The following is a 23899-nucleotide window of genomic DNA, read 5'->3' as shown; positions in this document are numbered from 1 at the left end:
GCAAAAACATGTGGCTGCAGTAGCCTCTTGAATCATACACTAGCTGTCATCTTCTCAACTTTAAACTGCTTGGCAATGAAACAAGAGAAGTCAAACAGGAAACAACCAGGAAAACTGTCTTCTCACTGTGCCTCATATTCATCAGAGCAATTAGTGAAGTGTCAAGCTCAGCACAGACAGAAATATGTTATCACTCTGAAATCCTGCTCGCATTGGCAGCCTTTCCATGGCCGCAGCACAACACACTGCTACCAGTCACAGCGCAGAGCGAGTGGCAGATCAAAGGAATCAAATGATCACTCGCAGGAATTTCCTCTGAATAACATTCATATTCTGTCATTACTATATCATGCATTGCATGTCAATGGATGGCTGCAGTGGCAAGCAACAAATTTCACTCCTGGTATGAATGGTTTGACACAGAAGCAGTGTAAGGTCTATCTACAGCCTGGGCAAGAAGGAAATTATGGTGGTGCTGCTGCTGCCACCACCCAGTCTGGTAGATGAAATGCACCATGTGTTGCTGCCTTGGTATGGAGAACACCACCTTACTTCAAAAAAAGACAACTGCTTCTTGGGGTGGCAACTGAGCTTGGAAGCAGAAAACAGGATTAAGCACTGTAAAAATGACCGTGCTGTAACAGCTGGCACCCAGCAGCAGGGCAGGCACAACGGGGACTGACCGCAAAGGATACTGGACATTGTACTGCCAGATTCACACAACCATAAAAGTCAGAACTGTGTTATCTTCACCAGTGACTAGTCACAGGGTCCACTGATTTGAACAGCACCTTGAATAAACTCAATTATTCTGTCAGGTAACTGTAGTACAACTACTTCAGTCACAGCTCACCATTCTTATCACAGTGCCCTCTGCCTTCCCCTTCTAAGTCTATTCTTTACAGAATGAATAGTTGTTCTTTATACAATAGGCAGCATATAGGACATTGATAATTGTAGTAACATTCTAAATGGTAGTATCTGTATTATGTAGAAGACAACACCACATTCCTTCATTGGAAATCAATTATTCATTCACAGTTCCTCCATGTACGTTAAACTTCACCTTATTTACTACATTCACAGGAATTAAACTTATGAGCAGGGGATACAAATCAGTGGCATTAGGTACTGAATTGAGATAGAAAGCCAACGTATTCCATCCTAGGAAAAATCAGATCTCCTTAGAAGTTTTCATAATCTCTTCTTGCTGGTAAGTTCCATAAGATTGGATCTTGACCACAACCCCTGGATACCAAGCATCATCTTGCGTCTCTTTGAGATTACCAAAGCCACACGTTTCACTTGGACGGAAAAAAATTAATGCATACGGCAGAACTTAGCTTTAGCAATCGCCATCCCTGGTTAAGTGAAGGCAACTAGTGTCTTGTAAACACACAAAGCCCTAACAAACCAAAGGCTGTTTACACCAGAATGGGTAAGACCTCCCTATGTGCATTTTCTTGTACTTGCCGGGTGCAAATAAATCACATTACTTCTAAAATGACGTATTTTATTTCAAAGGCCGATTTGTCCATCAGATGCCACCAATCTATACTGCAGTATATCCTATCCTTCTGCTCTGTTTATGATTTGTTCCTCATCTTTCCAGCTAAAACTTTACCTCCTGAGATTATCTATGCAGGAGCATCTTACCTACAGCTTTTTGGACCTGCACACACTGCACCAAACAAACAGCTACCACTATTAAAGGCAGCGGTTGATTCAGTAGTAGTATTTTCTGGAGAAGGGAAGGGTTCCTAGGCAAGAACTACAGAACTCCTCATCTCTCTGTAAGAGATTTCTTTTGACCTTTGTCACAGCCTATCTTACCAGTGTAGACAGAACAATCTGAACAATCATATAAAGCCTTCCCTTCTAAATTCAAGCATTTTATCACACAGTTTTCCCACAATTGAGACGTGAGAAGTTGGATTCCTACTCAGAAAGAGCAGCACTGCAGAACTCATACAAATCAGGAGAAAAAGCCAAATAGCTATTACAAATGTTTCTCTGGCCAGTGTAGCCTCGCAACAGTAAAATTATGCAAGTGTTTACAGGCACTTGAATGACATGCCTCAAAAAGTACTGCTGGAAGCCACAAGCCACCTTTCTTCAAATTTTTCACTAAGCATATTTAAGAGTTAGGCCAAAATGACTTTTTCCAGTGGTTAGGCAAAGTTGATAATCACGGAATTGTAGAATAGTTAGGGTTGGTGACAAACTCGTAAATATTACCAAAAAAAAATCAATCATCAATACAATAACATGTTCTTCAGTTATTTATCCTCAACATTTTACATACATAAGGCTTCTTCAATGAAATCTATCAAGCTGCAAACACAGTAACACAAAGATTTGCAAGGGCAGCCTAGTTTAGTCACACCATCTTTCCTGTTAAGGAGAGCTGAAGTATCTAAACAAGTTCAGAGCTCTTAATGAGCTTTCTGTTCTTAGCATTCCCTTACTGTCTATGAGAAAATACTCTATAAAGAAAGAGGCCACATTTTCAAAACTCAGGTTCTCCTTTTCCCTCCTCTCTCTATTGTGAAATATGATCACTGGAAGTTGACCTCCAGCACTGTTTACACAGGGATTATATAGAAACATTTCTATGAAGTACAGAGTCTGACTATACAAACCAGCAGATCTTTCTTAGCCTTTCCAAATCTTGAATTTAAGCAATGCCAACACTATCAAGTGGCAACAGTTTCCAGTACACTAATATTCACATTGCCTTTTGGGAGTCCTTATCATAAGAAGGGGTTGTAGTCCATGCATCATGGCAGCTACTGTGGGTTTTCTTTTGCCATGCACAGGCCTTGCTTTCTTTCCCCTACTTAGTCCTTCTGTGTTTAATCCTAACTCATGGCTGAATCTTGTCTTGGTCGGTCAACTTTCATTTTAGAAGCTTTTCAAGATTAAACAGTACAGTCATGCTGGCTGGAGGTAGGCTTACAAGTGTTACAAGATGAACAAGATGAAACCTCCTTAACTGAATCTATAGAAAAAAAAATAAAAAAATAAAAAAATAAAAGAATGAAATTCAGTGTACCCAGGATTCTAAACCCCAAAGCTGAAAAGCAACCAGAACTATGGAAATCTTTATTCCCATGACTCACAATATTTTTAACATGTATTGAATTTGTGAACTTCACCAGGCCTTCCTTATTACTCATGTAACTTCTTTCTTCCTTAAGTCTTACAAAAAAAGAACTAAAGTTGAAGGTGACAAAAAGACTTCACAGTCTGGAATTAAATGCTTTTCATAGCCTCTAATGTGAACCTCTGAACTGCTCCGGGCTGCTGTAACAAAGCCAAGATAACCAAGGCTATCTTGGATTGTCCTACAACCACACCCAGGAATGCAACGGGTGCCAAAAAACCCACAGTTGGTCACTGACGTAGGCGCAGGAGGAATCACAATGTGCAGTGAATCAGTTTCTCACCGCTGGAATAATACACTTAGGCGGGTTGCTATAAATACCTAGTTCTGTAGATATAGCAGGAGATTGGAGCCATATGTAGGAGACTCAAGTACTGATTACCCACTGAGTAAAGTTACAGCGATATAAAATTAAGGAAGAAAAGAAGATTCAGGAGGTGGCCTACTTAAGGTATATAGCCTATGCACTGTGGACTCTCATGGGTACAGAGGAATCGAGAGATAAGGCTGTGGAAGAAACTGGGGGTTTGGGGTACAGCGCAATTCCCCTGAATGCACACACTGATGCCATCCAATCCTATCACTGGATTTATCTTTTCTAGGTAGAATTTATGGGAAAAAAAAACACATTAACTGGTAGCAGACTGCCCTGTAACACCATCCATGAGGACAAAGACAAAACACAAGTGTGTTTGACATACTGCATAAGGAGCATCAGCAGCATCCCTGGAGGTCCAAGTTTTGTACTGCAAATCCAGCTACACAGCAAGAGGTATTTCTATGTTCTCTGTCCCAAAGAGGGGCTGTAAGCCTTGTGATTGCTCCACCTCATTCCTATCCTGTTTCTGCAGTGAAAAATTGTAATTTAGGTTTCTAACTTGACAAAGCACTCAGACTGAACAGCTTATTGAAATGAACTTCTGCAATTCCCAATCTAGTGGTAATTTCCAGAATAACAGAGGTTAATCTTTAAGATTTTCCATATTTCAAATAGCATGAGTTAAAATTTGGACACCACTGCTGAGCATATAAGCCAATTCCAACTCTGCTTATAATCTAGTAAGTCAAAAGATCCAAAAGATTTGAATGAGCAGGTAAATGAACTTCACACAACATACCTAAAATCTGCCTACGCTGAATCATCCAATATTTATAGATGAACATATATATGATCTGCTCATTTTTGCAGTTTGTTTTTAATTCCAGGTGTTTGGGGTGTTTTGGTTTTGGGCTGGTTGTTTTTTTTGGGGGGGGGGGTGGTGGGGTTGGTGTTGTTTGGGTTTTTGTGGGGATTTTTGTGGGGTTATGGGCTTTGTTTTGTGGTTTTTTTGGGGGGGGGGTCTGTTTGTTTGGCTTTTGGGGGGGGTATTTTGTTCTACTAAGAATATTTTTGCTTTTCAAAATATTCTCTGTTGTTAAGTGACTTTTTCACTACGTAAGATTTTTGTAAATTTTGCTACTGCTATGACTGTCTTCTGAAAGCCACCCTGGATTTATGAAACTAGAGCTGAATAGATTAAGGAAAGAAAAAAAAAACAATCACAAGAGTCAGGACATCTAAAGCAAACTTGTGACTTTTTTTCCTAAAGGAATACAGGGGTGGGGATTGGGCAGGACAGGGATATCTGACATACTGATTTCCCTAATGTTAGAAAAAAGGTTAGAAAGCATTCCTGAAATATTGGATAATCTTCAGTTCACAGCAGGAGGCTGTATTTCCTGCTGGATAATAATATTACACAAAAACAATTATGTTGGTAAAATTAAAATAGCTGCAACGTGAAGCTCTCAGAAGAGCTCCCTTTCTGAAGGGAGACTGGCAAGGACTAAGGGAATTGCAATACACCAGCAACAGAGATGACTGAACATCTCTGCAGAAACCTAAACATCACAGGTTGATGCACAATATGTCAAGTTAATCCATGCTCACCCCAGTGCAAAATTAGAACCGAGTCCTGTGCCTCTAATTCTCCTTTATACAATTATTTTCAGAATGGGGAAGAAAAGAAACTATGTGCTTTTTGAAGATACAGCTACCCACAGATTATGGGAGCAGGCAATGCGCATCAGTGTTACTGACTATGCATTATGTCCTCAGTTGGAGGAGGAAAAAATTAAAGAAATAAGGACTAAAACATGAGCAAAAGGAAATTACTTCATCCTAAACATAGATATTGCTAAGTAGCACCTTATCTAGCTTTTAAGATGGCTAATTATTGAAATGCATCAAGGAAGAAATAGATTTTGAGTAGAAATCTGAATATTAATAGCATTTTGGATCATCTTACTATGATGTTTAACAACAAATTCAAGCAAGACTCAAGTCTTCAAACTAGAGAAACATTCAATTTATCTACTAGAAACAATGTAAAAAATCCCCAGTGTTTATTTACTACATTCCAAATCTTTAAACTGTTTCAACGTATCACTATTTTCTGAATCTAAGTGGTTAGATTCCCACTATGAGTACAATTGTAAGTATTATTTAAAGATTTCACTAAATCTGAAGTCTTTTGATAGAGATGAATTCAGAGAACTTGAAAAACATTTCTACACAATGTTCTCAGCTACATTAAGACATTTTAAAAAATAAACTTTCTGAGATGACTCAAATTCATTTCCAATCTTTCACAGAATCTCTCAAATTTTAAAACTCACAAAATTTTAAGGTAAAAAGAAGTGGCATTCAGTGAAGGGAAAAGTCACAAGCATAGTTCAGGGAATAAACACATTGAGTCAACTGGTCAAAGCAAGCAGAACTGATTGAGATCACACTGTCATAAGTAATTCAAACAGAAGTGCTAAGAAGTATCTCTTTCAGTAATTTCAATCCACTCCACCTAGGATTTGAGAAGAAAAGCCTCCTATGAAATGTTTTTACACACTGAATTAAGTTGTTGGTTTCCATTGTACTTAACTTACCATTTGGAAAGGAAAAGTCATTTAAGTCCACCAATTACTACCCGCACAGACTTAACACTACACACAAACCAATCCAGATGATACCCTTTCAAAAATCCAGAGCGTGAAACAGGTAAACCTCTGCATGAGAGAGCACATTAGGCAAGAATGCGGCTGTGACATGGCTTTGTAGGACAGACTGCCCCAGGACACGCCCTGTGAATTCTCTTCACCACCCACAACCCCTCATGTTAAATACACAGGCATGACAACGCAACAGGAAGGGCATGGACAGCCTTTGTTCTGGGTCAGGTACACTGAAATGCTTCTGGGAAACCTAACCAAACTTGTCATAGCCTTGAGTAAAAATGAAGTCTACACCTGAGGTGCCTCACTTGGACCTGTAAGACTGCGGTGCACACAAACTGAAGTCGTCTTCAGCTGTGGTTTTGCACTGAGACACCTGACTCTCAAGCAAGCACTCTGTAAGAGATACTACAATCATCGTACGTTAGGACATCTCTAACAGGAACAGTAACTATAACTAGCACAGCTTACCATGACTGCCATTTACTACATTCCACCATAAGTAGCACTGACACTGTCCACATGAAATTAAAAATATAATCTACTGAACACCTTCCTTTATTCTGCAGTTAATGTGCTCATAAAGTGAATTCATTCCATAACAGAGCATAGAAAAATGGTGGGGATTAGCAGGCAATAACAGTTGTCTTCTTGGTTACAACAAATGAAACAAGACCTTCAGTGACAGGATGCCTTTCCTGCAAAGCTTGAGCAATTGCATCAGTGGGACAAAGCCACCACAGGCTCCTTGCTCTCTACAGCAGATGCCTGTAGCCAGCTTAGCCAGCTCCACCTGCGCTCGCTGGTAGCCTAAGAAAACTTGCAAAAACAACTGGCAAGGAGCAGGGTAAAGCCAACAGTGCAACATTTTAAATCAGCTCTGGTATGTAAACCATGTAGTATGTTGAATCCTGCTTTCACCTGTGGTGTCCAAGTTTGTCATATGACTGAAAGAGCTACTTTACTCTTCAGCATGCACCTATAAAAATCACTGTGCAGAAGTGATCTAGTTATTCTCTAGTTACAAACCTAGACAGCAGGAAGTTTCAACCTGTTCCAAAGGAGTGTAATACTTCATGGAACCACAGAAGCCTACAATTACACAGTTAAGTACCAATATACATTTTTACAAGCACAGAGCCAGAAAAATTCACCTGTCCTGAGAACGAAGCCAGAAAGGCAGAAGAGAGATTAAGAAAGACATTTCCTGAATTTCTCATTTCAGTCCTGAATTACAGAACTCACTGGTTGGTTTTATCCTCTATCCTCCCCCTCCCCCCAACTCCCTACAAATATTTAGTCAACATGAGCAAATATCTGGAAATAAGCATCTCTGGAAAAGGGGTCTGCAAATACTTACAAACACTTTCGAGGTTTTTTTATTCCAGAACCAAAAAGCAATATTTGACTATAACTACCAGGGTTGTCTGATACTGGTATACATCAACTCTGTGTTTTTGTCCAGTTTTCTTAAATAAACTTACTTACTCTATCATGCAAAGTACAAGCTAATGCTTGTACACTGGATTAGAAGCAAGGGTAAATCCTGTATGACTGTACTGAACCCTGTATGAGCTATCACTGTGTTTAAAAAGATGGTAAGATACACATGTCCTAGAAGAGTGGTAATTAATTATCCTTATGAAAATTAGAGAACATCCAGCTGCAGTTTGCTTCACCAAAAACAGCAGAAGAGTGAGACTTCCCAGACAGCAGCTCTGTTACTGTAGGAAGTTAACATACTGCTGCCATGCACTAAGATGCACTGCCCTGCCTAAAACATTGTTGCATGACAAAAAAGTTCACTGTAATATACATACCTCCTCTTCTAGATAATTTATGTAAAATATCCCACCCCTTTTCAATCATAATTACTTGATAAGAGCACTTCTCTGGATTACTACTCTTCTCACATTAAAGTGTTAAGCAGCCTTAAATCAGAACAGCATAGCTACAATTGGAGAAGTGATTTTGCCTTGTCACTGTATCAAATCTAATCTTCTGTAAGAAGCTTTAAATTCAATACTTCAGTCTTATCTTAAGATAAAGATTCAGAGCCCAATCTTAACATTGAACAATGAATTTTTGCAAGCATGTTTGTTGGGCTGGTAGTTTGGTTGTTTGGGTTTTAACTAGGAAAATTATTTTATAGGTTCCAAGTTCTGACTACCTAACCGCAGAAGAGTAACATCATCAGGAACTCATACCCACACACAAAAACCTGGGGAAGTGCTTTCAAATAGTGTTACATAAGATGATAAATTACATCTGGAATTTCAGGCCCTAAAGAGAGTTCTCAATATTGAAAAAAGAGCATAGTAAAAAATGCACAAGCTATACAGGAACAAGATACAATCATTACATAGGAGACCATCAGAAATTTGGTGGTTGTTTTGTTTTTACATAACCAAAGCTATTAAGATCATTATGCACCAGCTACTATACACTCAACATCTAGCTTATTTGACCAGTTCAGTTTACTGCTAATACAAAAGGCTTTATCATTTAGCACATCTGAACCCTTTCCTGCAAGGAGGAGACACATCTTTATCTAAACTGAGCTAAGCAGGATGAATGGGATTAAAAAAAAAAACATTACTCAGCCTCACTGGCATTTTACCTCTCAAGATGTCTTAAATGGTCATCTAAAATTTTATTATGGCATCTGTTTAACCCTATCAAAAGACTGGTAATTCACCTTGAAAAAATGTTTTATGAGCTGCTGTGAAAATCCAACACAAGCTCAGCATGCTTTTTGCTATGGTAGGGAAGAATAATAAGCAAAACAAGCCCCTCCTTCAATTTGTATAAAGGAGGTGGAGAGAATAAAATACCACTTTTCTCTAATCTGAGTCCTTTAACCTTACATCAATGACACGGAAAAAGCACATACATGCACCAATACCATCTGTAAAGTGAAGAACATATGTTGATGTAAACATCATTGGGGAACAAACAATTTGTAAGACTCCTGAGGGGAAAAAACACCTTCCTGAGGATTCACAAATCATCTCTACCATTCAGAAAGTGGAATTGAACCTCATCAACTTGAAAAGATTAAGTTTTAATCCCCAACTGAAGTGTACTCTAAAATTGACACAAATGGCAACTGTGGTTGCCAGGCAGGAAGGAGGAAGAGCAGCAAACATTCTTTAATTTGAGAATCCAAAAGCAATTCTTACAGTTGCAGAATTTGAGTTTTAGCAACACTGCCTGATCACTTTCCAAAACCAGCGACAGGAGAGGCAGTGACTCCAACAAGATGTATTTATAGCACACAGAACCCAAATACCGCTACTTATTCTATAATTAAACACCAAAACAAGATGCTATTACAAACACAATGTCTCTGACACTATGCCACATTCAGATAGACACTGAACTATCTTTTAGATAATTGAACTTGATGTAATCTGGAGTTGGTATTTCCTGGCCAATGATGACTAACTTGGTTCTAAACCATCATGAAGTATCAGGAAATACCCGCCCCCAACATCAATTACTATTTAAACATACACCAAAGTGCTATGTTTTGAACACATGCACTCACAGCAAAATATCCTATAGACAAATAAATGCAAGAAAGGAAAACACCACCACCAAACAAAAAACAACCAACCAAAAAAGAACAAAAAACCCAAACCAAGCAAAACCCCCAAACTCTTTCCACCAGACATCAGGTAACCAAAGTACAGAATAAAGTCCCTGTATTAATGGCAAAATGTAAGTTAGGGCCAGACCTCCAGCTTGCTTAACTTGTAAAGTTTCACTGCAGAACACTGGGCTCTTACGCAGTCTTATCTCACTCCCTTTGTCCACACACAAAAATGCTTCCTGAAGCAAATTGATCCAAATCACTACTACACTTTGGATTATGTGTTGAAGAGCTTGGATTAGCACTGTACGTACTTTGTGCAGTGAGGACAAAGGGTTTTGGAGAGCCCAGCGCCGCTCTGCTCTGCCCTTCCATCAGTTTCCCAGGTGGGTTGCCCCACTGTCCTGACTGAATTCCAGCCTCAGGAACCCACACAAAGGAGAGACAGATCAAAGTGCCTCTGCAAACCCCAGCCTCAACGAGAATTCATGCCTTTTAAATCTCTATTTTCTGTTCCATTAAAAACAGCAGAGGAAAGAAAGCACTTCTCAGCTACAAAAACCAAAAAACACTAAACAACCCATAGCATCAATCTGGTAAATGAAAGGCAACATCGCATTTATATTCAGAAAGGCTCAAGAGTGGACAATTGTCCTCTTCATTTCTGTAGAAATCAAAATTAAAGCCTCTCAGTAGGAAAGTCACAGCTATAATCCCCTCTCCCCATCTCCCTGAAGGTACTAATAGAAAGTTTCCAACATAGCAGTCAACACACCACTGCATTGTGAATACTAAATCTAACCCAAATAGCCTACCCTCCTATGATTTCCTCTCCTATCCTTTTCCCATTTTTTAATCCCCTTTAAAGGGAAAAGATTTGCCTTAAAGTTGCCACAAATGCACTAAAATTATGCCTAGCACAGTTAAGGATTACAAAATAACGATAACCCCAGCTGAAATTCTTAGATGCTATTAATTACTGCGTAATTTTTCTGTTAGAAAAGCATATTTAGCTCAAGATGGCATGTGGCCTTCTGCAAGTCAACCACTTCTTAATTAGATCTTAATTTCCTAGCACATATCAGTACATAAAACTTCTACCTTTAAGCAAGCCTACAGCTTTGTATGAACAATGGTTTTGTTTCAAAGGACATTCTGGTCAGCAGAATGTACTGCCTGAAGAGAGCAGTTTCTTGTCCTCCTCTCTCCCCCCCCCCCCTTTTTTTTTTTGCCTTTAGGAAAAGAAGAATCAAACCTCTTATGAAAACTGATATTTATTCTCAACCCTCCTCCCAAGAGAACTAACCACTTATCAAACCATTGCATTAGATCTTCTGGCAGCAATTTCAGTTGTAATCAGAGGTCAGATCTACATTCAGATCTCAGGGGAAAAAAACCACACCACCACCACACCACAACACATATATCCCCCTTCATAATTTCATTTTCATTTACAAAGACACGTCCTTTGCACTCATCTGAAAGTGTGTTATGTGCCATCAGTAAAATGGGATTCGGCTTTTCTGGACAACACTTTCAGGACAGATTTTCTAGACCAGCACCCCCATAAGCAGAGTGCTCACCCAGGAAAGCACATTAAACTGCTGGTTCAGAATTTAGTGTGGAGGCCAGTGAGCAAATAAAGCCCAATCTTCATTAGCTGGCACGATACCTCCTGCAATCCTTGCGTCAAATAGTTCTTGAAAGGTTACATCCATGACACTGAAACGAAACTAGTGACACTCCTTCAACTTGGGAAACCTATGTAATGAGCAGCAGTAATTCAAGTAATCCAGAAGCAGCACTCACCTAACACCAACTCACAGCCCCATAAGGAGAGAAGGGAGATGCTCCACAGAAGAAAGTTAAAGAGTCTTTCCAGCAGAAAACACAGCCTTAAAAACAATTAAGAAAAAAAAATCCCACCAACTCAGCCTTCTAATTCTATTATGAAGTTGTTTATTAATTAATCTATATAGTTTTGAAGAATATAAATTAAGAGTAACAATTTGGGGGAATGGGGAACCAGAAAAAAAAATCCCCCTCAAAATTTTTCTTGCTATGCTTAAAAGAGCTGTGTCACATGCAGTAAAACAACCTCCTAAACTATATCTGCAGAGCAAGGGTAGAATTTTAAACTCATTAGTACAAAGGTCTTTGAGAAATTGATCTTTCATAAATTACAGCTTTGCACACACTTCAGTTTACAACATGGACTTTGTAAAGATTTGAGACTTCAGCAGTGACATGTTTCTGAACACACAACAATATGAGGAAGTGTTGTAGCTGATACCCCTCTTCTCTGCAGACAATCACATATCAAAGGTGCATCATTGTTTAAAATGGCTCTAGCTCTTGAGTATGAAGATCTATTCCCTGTCCTGGCTTGACCTCAAGGGAGGGACACACTGTCCTCCAAAACATCCTGTCAGGAAAGCAGGAACAAGTGTGCAAATTTGGAGATTAGGATAATAAATATAGTTTTGCTAGTTACTTATTTCAGCTTCCAAAATAATTATTGTCTAAGAACACTGAGGCTTTTCTAACCCAGTCTTGTCCACTTCAGAAATCCTGGTGAACTTGTCCACTTCTGCAGCTGCAGGGAACTGGAAACAATGGATTTGCTAAACTCACTATGTGGTGGTCTTATGTAAAAGCTTTCATGTTTTACATCCATTCTGTTTTGAAGTTACATGTTTGCTGAAAATGGTTTAGCAGAACAATGTATTTATTTGCTATTTCTTCCAATATAGAGATTTGAATTTATTAGAATATAGTCCAGTTCTGTTCACTAAGGAATCTGTATTCATTGATTTAAAAAAAAAAAAAAAATTAAAAAATCAGATGTTTACTGCTTTTGTGGCTTTTTCTATGTTCCCCCTTTTTGGGCTATATCCCCAAACCTGTGAGGAGGGAACAAGGCATGTCCCATGACATAGGGAACAAGTTCAACAAGTATTTTGATCAGGCTCGTTTTCCCTTTTTCTTAGTACTGGCACCAAGTCCTTATAGAAAAAGTTGTTCAGGTCAACAATAAATTGCAAGGCTTCTAAATGAACTGGCAGTATTTTACCAATTTCCCTTCTAAGCAAAATTACTGCTTTACTGGTCAGCAAGTCTTATCTTCTCAAGATTAAAATTCTGCTACGAATTTCTGAGGGACAGAATGTCATTTTATCAAATAGCAAAGAGAATTGTGCAAGCGACACACAGCAAAACACAGAGACAATAAGAGAATCAAATTTGAGCTTGCATATATTAAAAACCTAGTTCAAACACTGAAGCACACTTCCATACTGTACTTTTTACACAATGACAAAGCAAATCACATAATCCAGACTGAATAAATCACATGTCAAGATTTACAGATTCTGGTTACATTCCTTATAATATATACACACCCTTTCCTATAAAGCAAAACAAGACTGAGATCTCTATTTTTCAGGAACTAAAAGTACTGCTAAATTCACAAATGCTATTTTAAATAGCCATAAAATATGTTAGTAAACGGGAAGTATTTATAAGCCTAAATCGGTACTTGGGCTTTGTACAAGACAGCAGCAAAAAAGAAAATCACTTCCTCTAAGAGTTGTTACAAAGCTGTTTTGCTTTCATTGTATTTTTAGGCTTCATCTTTAATTGTACTTAGCAAGATCTAAGTGTAAAAGTTCTTGAGGTCCAATTTCAGACTGAGCAAAGTTTATCAAAAAACCTTGGCTGAATTTTTGTAACTTTCTGGACTGTTTACCTGCTTGTAATGCTATGGTTCACATATTACACTGTGCCATGATCACCCCTGTTTAGAACGAGAAATCCCCTCTGCTGAAACACTTAACTGTACTGACACTTCAGAATCTTTAGCAAACTACACAGTCACTTGACGGCCCATATCAGGGAGCTGCCATCCCTTTAAAAAGAAAATCAACCTCATTATATTCCTGACTGAATCTAGACATCTGGAATCAAGTATATACTTGAGGAAGAACCACACAGCTGCAATTATATAAATATTTTTCTTATTAGTTTCCTGCCAAGCAATTCTAAGATCAATTTCATAGACAAGAAATAAAAACTAAGGGCGGACAGGCAGACAGACTTCCAGAATTTGGTACCCAGATTTGGGGTGAGAAGTATTCCAGGGCCAACATACAGTCTCATCTTGGATCAGATTTTCCAGACTTTGTTTCCTATGAGCTTCTGGGGTGGAGCTGGTATCTCCTGAAATTGATATATTGAATATCACTGATTTTATCACAAGAATTACTGGCATTCACTTCAAATAACATCCAGCAGACAGCACACATTCCAGCTTACATTATTAGGATTAAAACAGGAACCTCTTTCCATGTTCCTGTTCCAATAAAGATTATCTAAGCAATTGCTGAGCTGATTGCAATTGATTGCAGTATAATGATGCATAGGCACTCAGGTATATTTGACAACAGAAAATGTTGTAGCAAATTTAAGTCTTTAGAAATACGGTTTATAAATAAGCTTGAGAATGTCCCTTTAAAAGTGGTTATAAAACAGTACCTTGTAATCCATAGATTATATGGAGCAATATTTCTAGACCTGCTTTCTCATACAAACTTGTGATACTTCTGCAATTTCATTATCTAAATGAATACATGTGAACATCTATCACTGATGTACTAATAAAATCCACACTTAGCTCTGCCAAATCTGCCAAGCAAACGTAAGTAAGAAGATAATAAGTAACTAAAAGTGAAAAGAAGCCCATGTAGGTGTTGTGTGTATAGATGAACATTTGTGTCAAGTATTAGTGGCACCAAGTTAAAATTTTTCTTTGCATAATCACATTAATCAAGCTACATTTTTTGTTTTGACTTAACTATGTTGATGAGTGCCTCCATTCCACAGACTACCTATGATTGACAAAGCTTGTGATGGCTTTTTCAGTCATACACCACCGTTCATGAAAGAACAAAGCCACAGAAGGATGTCATAGCCTCAAACCATGATAAAGATGTACTACAACAGACAAGCACAAAACTCTAAGTAAAAGAAATTGACACACTGGGCTTTTTAGCAGAAAAGAACGTCGCTTGTAGCATACAGCTATTACCAGTTTTTATATTGGACTTTGTGAACTATTATCCACTTCTAAGGTCATACACTTTGGGCACGACAATCCAAGTCATCTTCAAGTCCTCCTTTTGGACTCCAATTTCTTGTATCAAATGATTTATATGGCTACATAGAAGATCCTTAACATACATCCCAACAGTTCTATTAAACCTGTTTTGCTTATCCATTAACACAGACAACTTGAGTCTGTTCCTAACACTCCTCTTAGCCTTCATACTCAAAGACTTTGTCTCTTCACAATCCACTTTTTGTGCAACCATTAACTCCAGCTAAAACATTTCTTCAGATGAGAACTGCAAACCAGGACAGATGAAATCTTTACAAAGATATGCTTAAGCAAACAATAATAAAGTGGCAACACTAGCTCTGAAGACACGTGGACAAGATGTTTCATTTTCACAAAGAAATAACTTAAAAACTGCATGCGACTTGCGGCAGCAGGGCTGACTGTACTAAATATAATAGACCACCAGTTCAACAACACAGGGCTATACAGCAGTGACCCTTTAAGTTTACAACGGGCAAACCATTACATAAGCTGTGATTAAAACCACTTTCACATTCCGTGCTTCATTGAACTCTGACATCAAATAACATTTCGATAATGGTCCAGAGATGTGAAAATCACCTCCTTGACACTTCAAGCACCCTTAAAAATAAATGTTTTAGCTTTGTTATCACATTCTTCTCCATGATTTTGATAGTTCTCTCCAAACAGCTTTGCATATTTTCAGTCTAATCACCACATTTACACACCAGTATGCAGTATGCTGCCCAAGCCCTAATACAAGAAGTCTGCAAACAACCAGCAAGGGTACAAACAATGAAGTATGGGGATGGTAGTGCTGGGATGCAGACACCCTTCTATCAGATCTGCTTGTTGAACCTTCTTGAACATGAGATTGCTGTCAGCCCACTTCCTCAGCCTGTCAAAGATGCCTCTGAATGGCACCACAACTGTCTTTTGTGGCATCCACCTACCCCTCCCAATTTTCTATCACCTGCAAACTTGCTGAGGGTGCACTCTGTCCCATCATTTAGGACATCAGTGGAGATGTTAAACAGCCCAGCCCCTACTCTCAACCCTAGAGCAGACCACTAGTAATGGGCCTCCAGCTGGACTTTGTACCACCTCTCACAACTGTTTGAACCCAGCATTTCAGCAAACTTGTACAGGCTCAGTGAGGTAGACTGCATCATCAGCTAGATTGTCAGTGATGGTGTTAAAGCAGAAAAATGTCAAAAGCACTGTCAAAGTCAAACATCAAAAAAGTTATCATCTGCTCTTCCCTCATCCACCAATCTAATCATTTCATCACAGAAGGCTCACAGGTTGCTCCAAGCACATGATGACTACTGCTAATCACTTTCTTGTCGTTTGTTTGGAAATCGCTTCATAGGAGAATCTGCTCCATTACCTGCTCAGGGATCAATGTGAGGCTGATCACTCTGTAAATCCTCAGACTCTTTAGCCCTTCCTGGAAGCAAGAGTGACATTTACTTTCTTCCAGTCATCAGGAACCATCTTCTATTCTCACAGTCTTTCCAGAATAATTGAGAGTGGCTTTGCTACGACACCAGCTCACTCAACACTCATAGGTGCATTCTGGCAGGTCCCATTGCTTCTTTAAAACAAATTTGTTTAAACGTTCCTTTAATTGGTTCTCAACTGGGGCTAAGTCTTCACTGCTCCAGAACGTCCCACTAGTCTCCAAGGCTTGGAACTCCAGCAGGGAAATCTTACCAATAAAGACCAAGGCAAAAGAGAAAACCTGAGATCCAAAGCCACTCCCAGTCAGATCTCCTCTGCTTTCCATTATTGTCATTCCTCACACACACAAGCAGGAGGTGCAGTTAAGTTCAGATTCAAAAAAAAAAAAAAAAAAGAGGACAAAACAAGGCAAAAGGTACTTCCTGAAAAACTGTATTCTAACATACTCTAACTTAACCATTCTAATACAACACAAACAAATCAAAGAATCCTTAACCAACTGCCTACAATTAGCTCCAAATTGCCTCTCTACTCTGTTCAACCTTACAATACAAGCATCATGCTAACGATGGCTAAAAAGGTTTGCTCCTCCAGTCAAAAATAAAGAGCCTAATGGACAGATATGATATGCACTGGAATGAATGTGATTAGGCAGCAAGAAAGCTGTCTCCTCAATAGTAACCAACTTCCCTGTTTATAACTGATGAAAGTGAATTGTTACCTTCAGGAAACTGAAATAATGCATCCCTGTAGTTATGCATTCTGGTGCTTAGAACATACAGTTTTTTCATTTTATGTATCAATCCATACCTTACAGCCTACCCTGCATTTCCAGGGCACAGCACTGTCATACAGAGGGACCTCGACATGCTTGTGAGGTGGGCTGATGCCAACCTCATGAAGTTTAACCATGCCAAGTGCAAGGTCCTACACCTGGATCGGAGCAATTCCAGACACAGCCACAGGTTGGACAGAGAAGAGATCAGAGCAGCCCTGCAGAGAAGGACTTGGGGGTGTTGGTTGATGAGAAAATGAACATGAGCCGGCTTCAGTGTGCACTTGCAGCCCAGAAAGCCAACCGTATCCTGGGCTGCATCAAAAGGAGCGTGACCAGCAGGTCGAAGGAGGTGATCCTGCCCCTCTACTCTGCTCTTGTGAGACCTCACCTGGAGTATTGTGTGCAGTTCTGGTGTCCTCAACATAAAAAGGACATGGAACTTTTGGAACTGTCGGAGCAAGTCCAGAGGAGGGCCACGAGCATCATCAGGGGGCTGGAGCAGCTCCCGTATGAAGACGGGCTGAAAAAGGTTGGGGCTTTTCAGCTTGGAGAAGAGAAGGCTGTGTGGAGACCTCCTAGCAGCCTTCCAGTATCTGAAGGGGGGCTATAGGGATGCTGGGGATGGACTCTTCATTAGGGACTGTAGTGATAGGACAAGGGGTAACGGGTTAAAACTGAAACAGGGGAAGTTTAGGTTGTATATAAGGAGGAAATTCTTTCCTGTTAGGGTGGTGAGGTACTGGAATGGGTTGCCCAGGGAAGCTGTGAATGCTTCATCCCCGGCAGTGTCCAGGGCCAGGTTGGACGAAGCCTTGGGTGAGATTGTTTAGTGTGAGGTGTCCCTGCCCGTGGCAGGGGGGGGGTTGGAACTAGATGATCTTAAGGTCCTTTCTGTCCCTAACTATTCCATGATTCTCTGATTCTACATATATAGAATGAAGAGGTGAAGTGTTAGAACAACACTTCTAATTTAAACAACTCATCAGATTTGGACAGTACGCATTAAAGAGCTCTGACTGTACACAGCAAATGACTGAGCTGCTAATACGTACATACTGAAGCCAGCTTTTATGCCAGAGGATAGTACATGTTGCACTTGCACTTAAAGAGTGCTGGGAGCAATTCTGAGAATTTGTTACAAACTGTACTTTTGAGTGATAAACGGTTTTAAACACTGTCCCAAATGAAAAACAGCAGTGAAAGCTCCAAAGAAGCAACAGAATTGCTGATACTAACAGCCTGACATCTGTCAAGGCAAATGAAAATGAGATCATCTTTACACTTAAAAAAAACCCCAACAACCAACCAAACAAAAAACAAACAAACAAAAAAAAAGCCAAACAAATGCATTCTCAAACATTAGCTTGTCTCAAAATAAATTATTTCAAACCTCATGAGTGGGGCAAACAAAACCCAGTTTGGCAGAAATCCAGATATACTTTAGCTGCCCATTAGAATTCTTGTCAACCACATTTAACCAAGTTGTTTAATGATGAAAATACATACTTGGATTTTTCAGAGAGGATCTAACAGAGGCTGATACAAGTGCCACATATCAGAAACTAATTCTCAGGGTAACAAAAAGTGGCTATAGGACTCCACACCAGCAACCTTCCCTCCCTCAAGCTCACAACTGATCAGCCTACACACAACCCTGTAACTGGTTTCCACTAGTTAGTGTAACTTGAACGTCCCTTTCCTACCACTCTTATTCCTCCTATAGGTAGGTATACATTGTGCCAGTGTTGCTGTTCTCTCAGACAGTCATCTCCAGCTGCAGGCATACCAGCCACTAGGCCACCCTGTGACCAGGCAAATGTAAAAGGCACAAGTCTGCACAACCTTTGAAAGAGCAACAAAAAAGAGAGAGAAAAGCAGCAGAACATCCTTAACCAGTTTTCTACAAATCAGTGGCTCCCAAACTGATTTAACAGGTTTACCAAAAAAAAAGCCTTTGAAGAGAACTTTAATTAAGTCTATTCCAAAACAAGCACCCATTTCGATTCAGTGCTCTAGGTGAAACTGCAGCACATTTACAAGTATAATCAGTTCAGTGCAGTCCTCCTCCCTTTTGAACGTACATACTGCTATTTTTGTTTGACCCCCCAAAACACACTCAGACTGAAACAGCCAGCACACAGCCTTTTCATGTACTTCTGATTTCCACAACCAGATCAACAAAAAGTAGAATGGCAGATGAAGAAATATTGGGAGTGGTACCTTCAGAAACAAGTCAGTGAGGTTTTCTCATGTCTGTAAGTGTGACAGTGAATACAAAAATCTGTCTGAGCAAGTAGTTTTGATAGTGAAAATGCATCATACCTGGACAAATAATTTCTTTTTTAACCCATCAGATACAAAACTCCATGGAATAGGTAACAAAACAGATCAGTAAAGAAGAAAAATAAGGTTCTACAAAAATCAGTATTTTTTATTTTAACTGCATTCATGTACTAGTTACCATTAACCCCCAGACATTCAAAAAGCAAAACTGTATTAATTCTCAATATAAGAAGTGAAAATCTGCATATTAATGTGAGACCCATAACATCTCAGGCCTCCTAAAGGCCAGCATACCCAAAGCTGTGCCCACATCAACACAGTTCTGACCAAGTATTTGAAAACCCAACTTGAACCACCAGTATGGGTTACACCATTCAGCATTTCTTCTGTCTAAAGTGGCATCTCAACATGGAAGGCAGATGCTGCTTTGTACCTCTCCAAGTTCTTTCTGCGCACATCCAAGGAAAAAGTGCGATTGACTGACAAGATGCGTTTTTATTAAAAGATTTTAAAGTAACTATTTTTGTCCAGAAATTGGTAGCATTCAGTAATTAGCAGATGCATAGCCCTATTAGAGTCACAATATTATGTTTCTTAGCAAAACATGCATTCAGGAAAAAACTACAGCACAGCAAACCATAAAGTTCTTCCTGGTGATCTAGAGGTCAGACATGATTCATCATACAACTCCACCCAGCTCTTTACTACTTTGACTTCTAAAGAAGTGGAATTTAGTTTACAAAACTGAGAAACTTAGATTAACTAGTATAGATGATCTTTCCATGCTGTGGACCATTTCATACCATTACTTCTCTTTCCCAAAGGAAACTTCTGGGCTACCAGCTCTCACATGGCTAGCAATCACCAACCAAAACATCAAATTTGTTGTACAAAGTATTTGTTCAAGCTACACGAGTGTGGGGGAAAAAAAAAAAAAGTACCTTTAGTATGAGGAATGGTTTTCCTGCTACTCATTTTTAATTACAGTATGCCCAAAATGCCAAACTGAACTCAGAAGCTGAAGGCCCTAGCAATAGTTGCTTATTTTATCTTACAGCTTGCACTACATACAAGGAGAGGAAACATATCCTTAATAAGAAGTTTCTCTCCTGTACTAGAAATATCACAGGACAGCCTTCAATATGAAGGCCAGCAACAAGCACATCACAACTTCCCTGAGCGCTGACTGGAAGCACCAATAGGGAGCCCTGCTAGGGCAAATTTCTCAAAGGACTTGGCTTAAGGACACTCTATTTCCAGAAATATCAATACAACCAGGACAATATGACAATTTAAGTCACCACCAGGTCGCCCGCCTGTACATAAAACTGCACACAAGCTTGCACATCAGCAATGCGACTTCTGTGCACAACTGATGAGAAAGCAACTAGCTGTAGACATCCATAAAGAGGAAAAACCAAAACAGGTTATACTATTCAGGTGCTGAATAATGGCGTTTTCCACTAGCTTTCCTGAAGCATATTGTTCATTTTATTATAATTTTCCAGTCTGAAATTTCAAGATATATATAAGCAGCATAGGAAACCTTAAAACAATCCACCCCCCCAAACAAAACAAAAAACTACAACCAAAATATATGTATTTCTTATTACGCTAGTTACCACTGAACGAGAAAAACTGGTTTGCCCACATGGACAAAAGGAAAGTATTACTCCCCCAAGCAATGTTTCCCTAACTCAACTTGACTAAAATGAACAAGAAACCCAATTGGCTGTACAAACTGAAGTATTTCAGATGGTCTATAGTTCCCTTTTCTAAATACACAAAGGGCAGAAAATGGCAACAGTAGTTAGCCATAGTACACTAAGATGACAGATGAGACAGAAAAGTCAGAACATCAGTGTGTCACTAAGGATTTGAATTTAACACAGTTGAAAGATTTGTGTGGTACTTGAATATTTGAAAGCCTTTGACCTCACCAACAGTTTGGAGAATATCAAAAGCTGTCAAGATGCAATACTTCACCAGCAAAGCTGAGCCCCACCTTCTTAAGCATCTCTGAGCCTTCATGACAATCTCCTAGAAAACATTTTTACAGACTTCTCTCCCTCATTTGTTTGTTTGGGTTTGTTTGGGATTTTTTTTAAAAATTTGCCATCACTTGAAAACCTTCAACTGGAAGCAGCCAGATGTCTTCCATTATCAAATTATTGGCTATTCTGCTTTCTTCAAAAGATTTGTAACTCAGGGTAAGTTATACCTGTAAAGGCATCTCATTACGGATGAGAAATTCCTGTGACTAAGAGTAGTGACAGCCAGCAACCTTGCTCCAAGGAGATCTAGAACCACCTATGGAAATAGAGATCTTTTTAAGACAACTGTTCTAAAAAACAAGCAGCTTGTTTTTTAAAAAACAAGCATCTTCACACATTTCTTGTGTGAAATGGTTTCTAAGTCATAGAATCATAGAATAGTTAGGGTTGGAAAGGACCTTAAGATCATCTGGTTCCACCCCCTCCCCCCCCGCCACGGGCAGGGACACCTCACACTAAACCATCTCACCCAAAGCTTCGTCCAACCTGGTCCTGAACACTGACAGGGATGGAGCATTCACAACCTCCCTGGGCAGCCCATTCCAGTGCCTCAACACCCTAACAGGAAAGAATTTCCTCCTTATATCCAATCTAAACTTCCCCTGTTTAAGTTTGAACCCATTACCCCTTGTCCTGTCACTACAGTCCCTAATGAAGAGTCCCTCCCCAGCATCCCTATAGGCCCCTTTCAGATACTGGAAGGCTGCTATGAGGTCTCCACGCAGCCTTCTCTTCTCCAAGCTGAAAAGCCCCAACCTTTTCAGCCTATATTCATACAGGAGCTGCTCCAGCCCCTGATCGTCCTTGTGGCCCTTCTCCAGACTTGTTCCAACCGTTCCAAAAGTTCCATGTTCCATATCCTGGGCTGCATGAAAAGGAGCGTGACCAGCAGGTCGAAGGAGGTGATCCTGCCCCACTACTCTGCTCGTGAGACCTCACCTGGAATATTGTGTGCAGTTCTGGTGTCCTCAACACAAAAAGGACATGGAACTGTTGGAACAAGTCCAGAGGAGGGCCATGAGGATGATCAGGGGACTGGAGCACCTCCCGTATGAAGACAGGCTGAGAAAGTTGATGCTGTTCAGCCTGGAGAAGAGAAGGCTGCGTGGAGACCTCATAGCAGCCTTCCAGTATCTGAAGGGGGCCTATAGGGATGCTGGAGAGGGACTCTTCATTAGAGACTGTAGTGACAGGACAAGGGGTAACGGGTTCAGACTTAAACAGGGGAAGTTTAGATTGGATATAAGGAGGAAATTCTTTCCTGTTAGGGTGGTGAGGCACTGAAATGGGTTGCCCAGACAGGTTGTGAATGCTCCATCCCTGGCAGTGGTCAAGACCAGGCTGGACAAGGCCTTGGGTGATATGATTTAGCGTAAGGTGTCCTTGCCCATGGCAGGGGGGTTGGAACTAGATGATCTGAAGGTCCTTTCCAACCCTAACTATTCTATGGTTCTATGGGCTCCTCTCTCCATGGGGCCTCAGGTCCTGCCAAGAGCCTGCTCCAGCGCAGGCTTCCCACACGGTCACAGCCTCCTTTGGGCATACCTCTACTCTGCCATAGGTGCTCCCTGGGCTGCAGGTGGAATCTGCTGCACTATGGACCTCCATGGGCTACACGGGGTCAGCCTGCCTCAGCATAGTCTGCATAGGAATCTCTGCTCCAGCTCCTGGAGCACCTTCTCCCCTCCTTCTGCACTAACCTTGGTGTCTGCAGAGCTGTTTCTCAAACGCCCCAGTGGCTGTATAAGAGAAGTATAACCTCTAATATCTGTAGTCCTATTCTTGAGATCTGGACTTTACACTCAGTACCAGAGGCTTGTAGACTCACATATGGTTGCATAGTAACTTTTGAACAGTGGAACCTGCCATGGATACTAGGACAGTGTAAATTTTGCTGGAACCGAAACTATGATCTAACACCAGGGGAACTGATCTGCAGAACCCAGAGATATTATTTTACTGAACCCCTGAGAACATCATAAAACTTGTGTGTAGGTGCTCTCATATTTTTAAGTGCATTTGCAGAGCACTGGGAAAGAGAAGCTATAGATTTGTAAAAGATTATTTGAAATGGGAGCCGGTCAAAATAAGGGAAGAAAAGCCCATTGGGTTACATTTTGGCACATTAGAAAGAACTGGGAGGGTCTCCTGGGGGTTCAGTAAACAAGAAAACGTTGATAAAATGTTGTAACCAATGTCTGTTTTTAGTTAGACTGTTGCCAACTTAAAAGTTACAATTCTCCACTCCTGTAATTCGGCATGATGTACACCCCTGTTATTTTTAATTTGTAAAATTTTATAGGAAACTTCTCTGGATAAAGTTGAGTACTTGATGCGTACGTATGAAATTTCAGGTCTTGTGTGCAGGTGTATCTTTTTATGAAGACTGTGATGTTCCTATCTGTGTATGAATTGTATCTGTAAAAATATTGTG

At 40.0% G+C, this 23899-nt stretch overlaps 1 protein-coding gene across 15 annotated transcripts in view; it reads right to left on the bottom strand.

Annotated features, from left to right (window-relative positions):
* NUMB (NUMB endocytic adaptor protein) overlaps nt 1-23899 on the bottom strand; it is a 98736-nt gene that overhangs the window by 50753 nt on the left and 24084 nt on the right. Inside the window, exon 1 of one of the 15 annotated variants that reach the window (XM_062630802.1) lies at nt 11559-11609. The exons of the other annotated variants lie outside the window; for them this stretch is intronic. The gene's annotated coding sequence lies outside the window, so the exon portion shown is untranslated. Of the gene's footprint in view, nt 1-11558; nt 11610-23899 lie in introns of those variants that run through there. 15 annotated transcript variants of the gene reach the window in all.

Source organism: Pezoporus occidentalis, unplaced genomic scaffold, assembly GCF_034315485.1.
Source record: "Pezoporus occidentalis ecotype Australia unplaced genomic scaffold, CSIRO_AGI_Poc_V1 ctg36, whole genome shotgun sequence".
Taxonomy (NCBI): Eukaryota; Metazoa; Chordata; class Aves; order Psittaciformes; family Psittacidae; genus Pezoporus; species Pezoporus occidentalis.
This window is presented reverse-complemented; position numbering and strand designations above follow the sequence as displayed.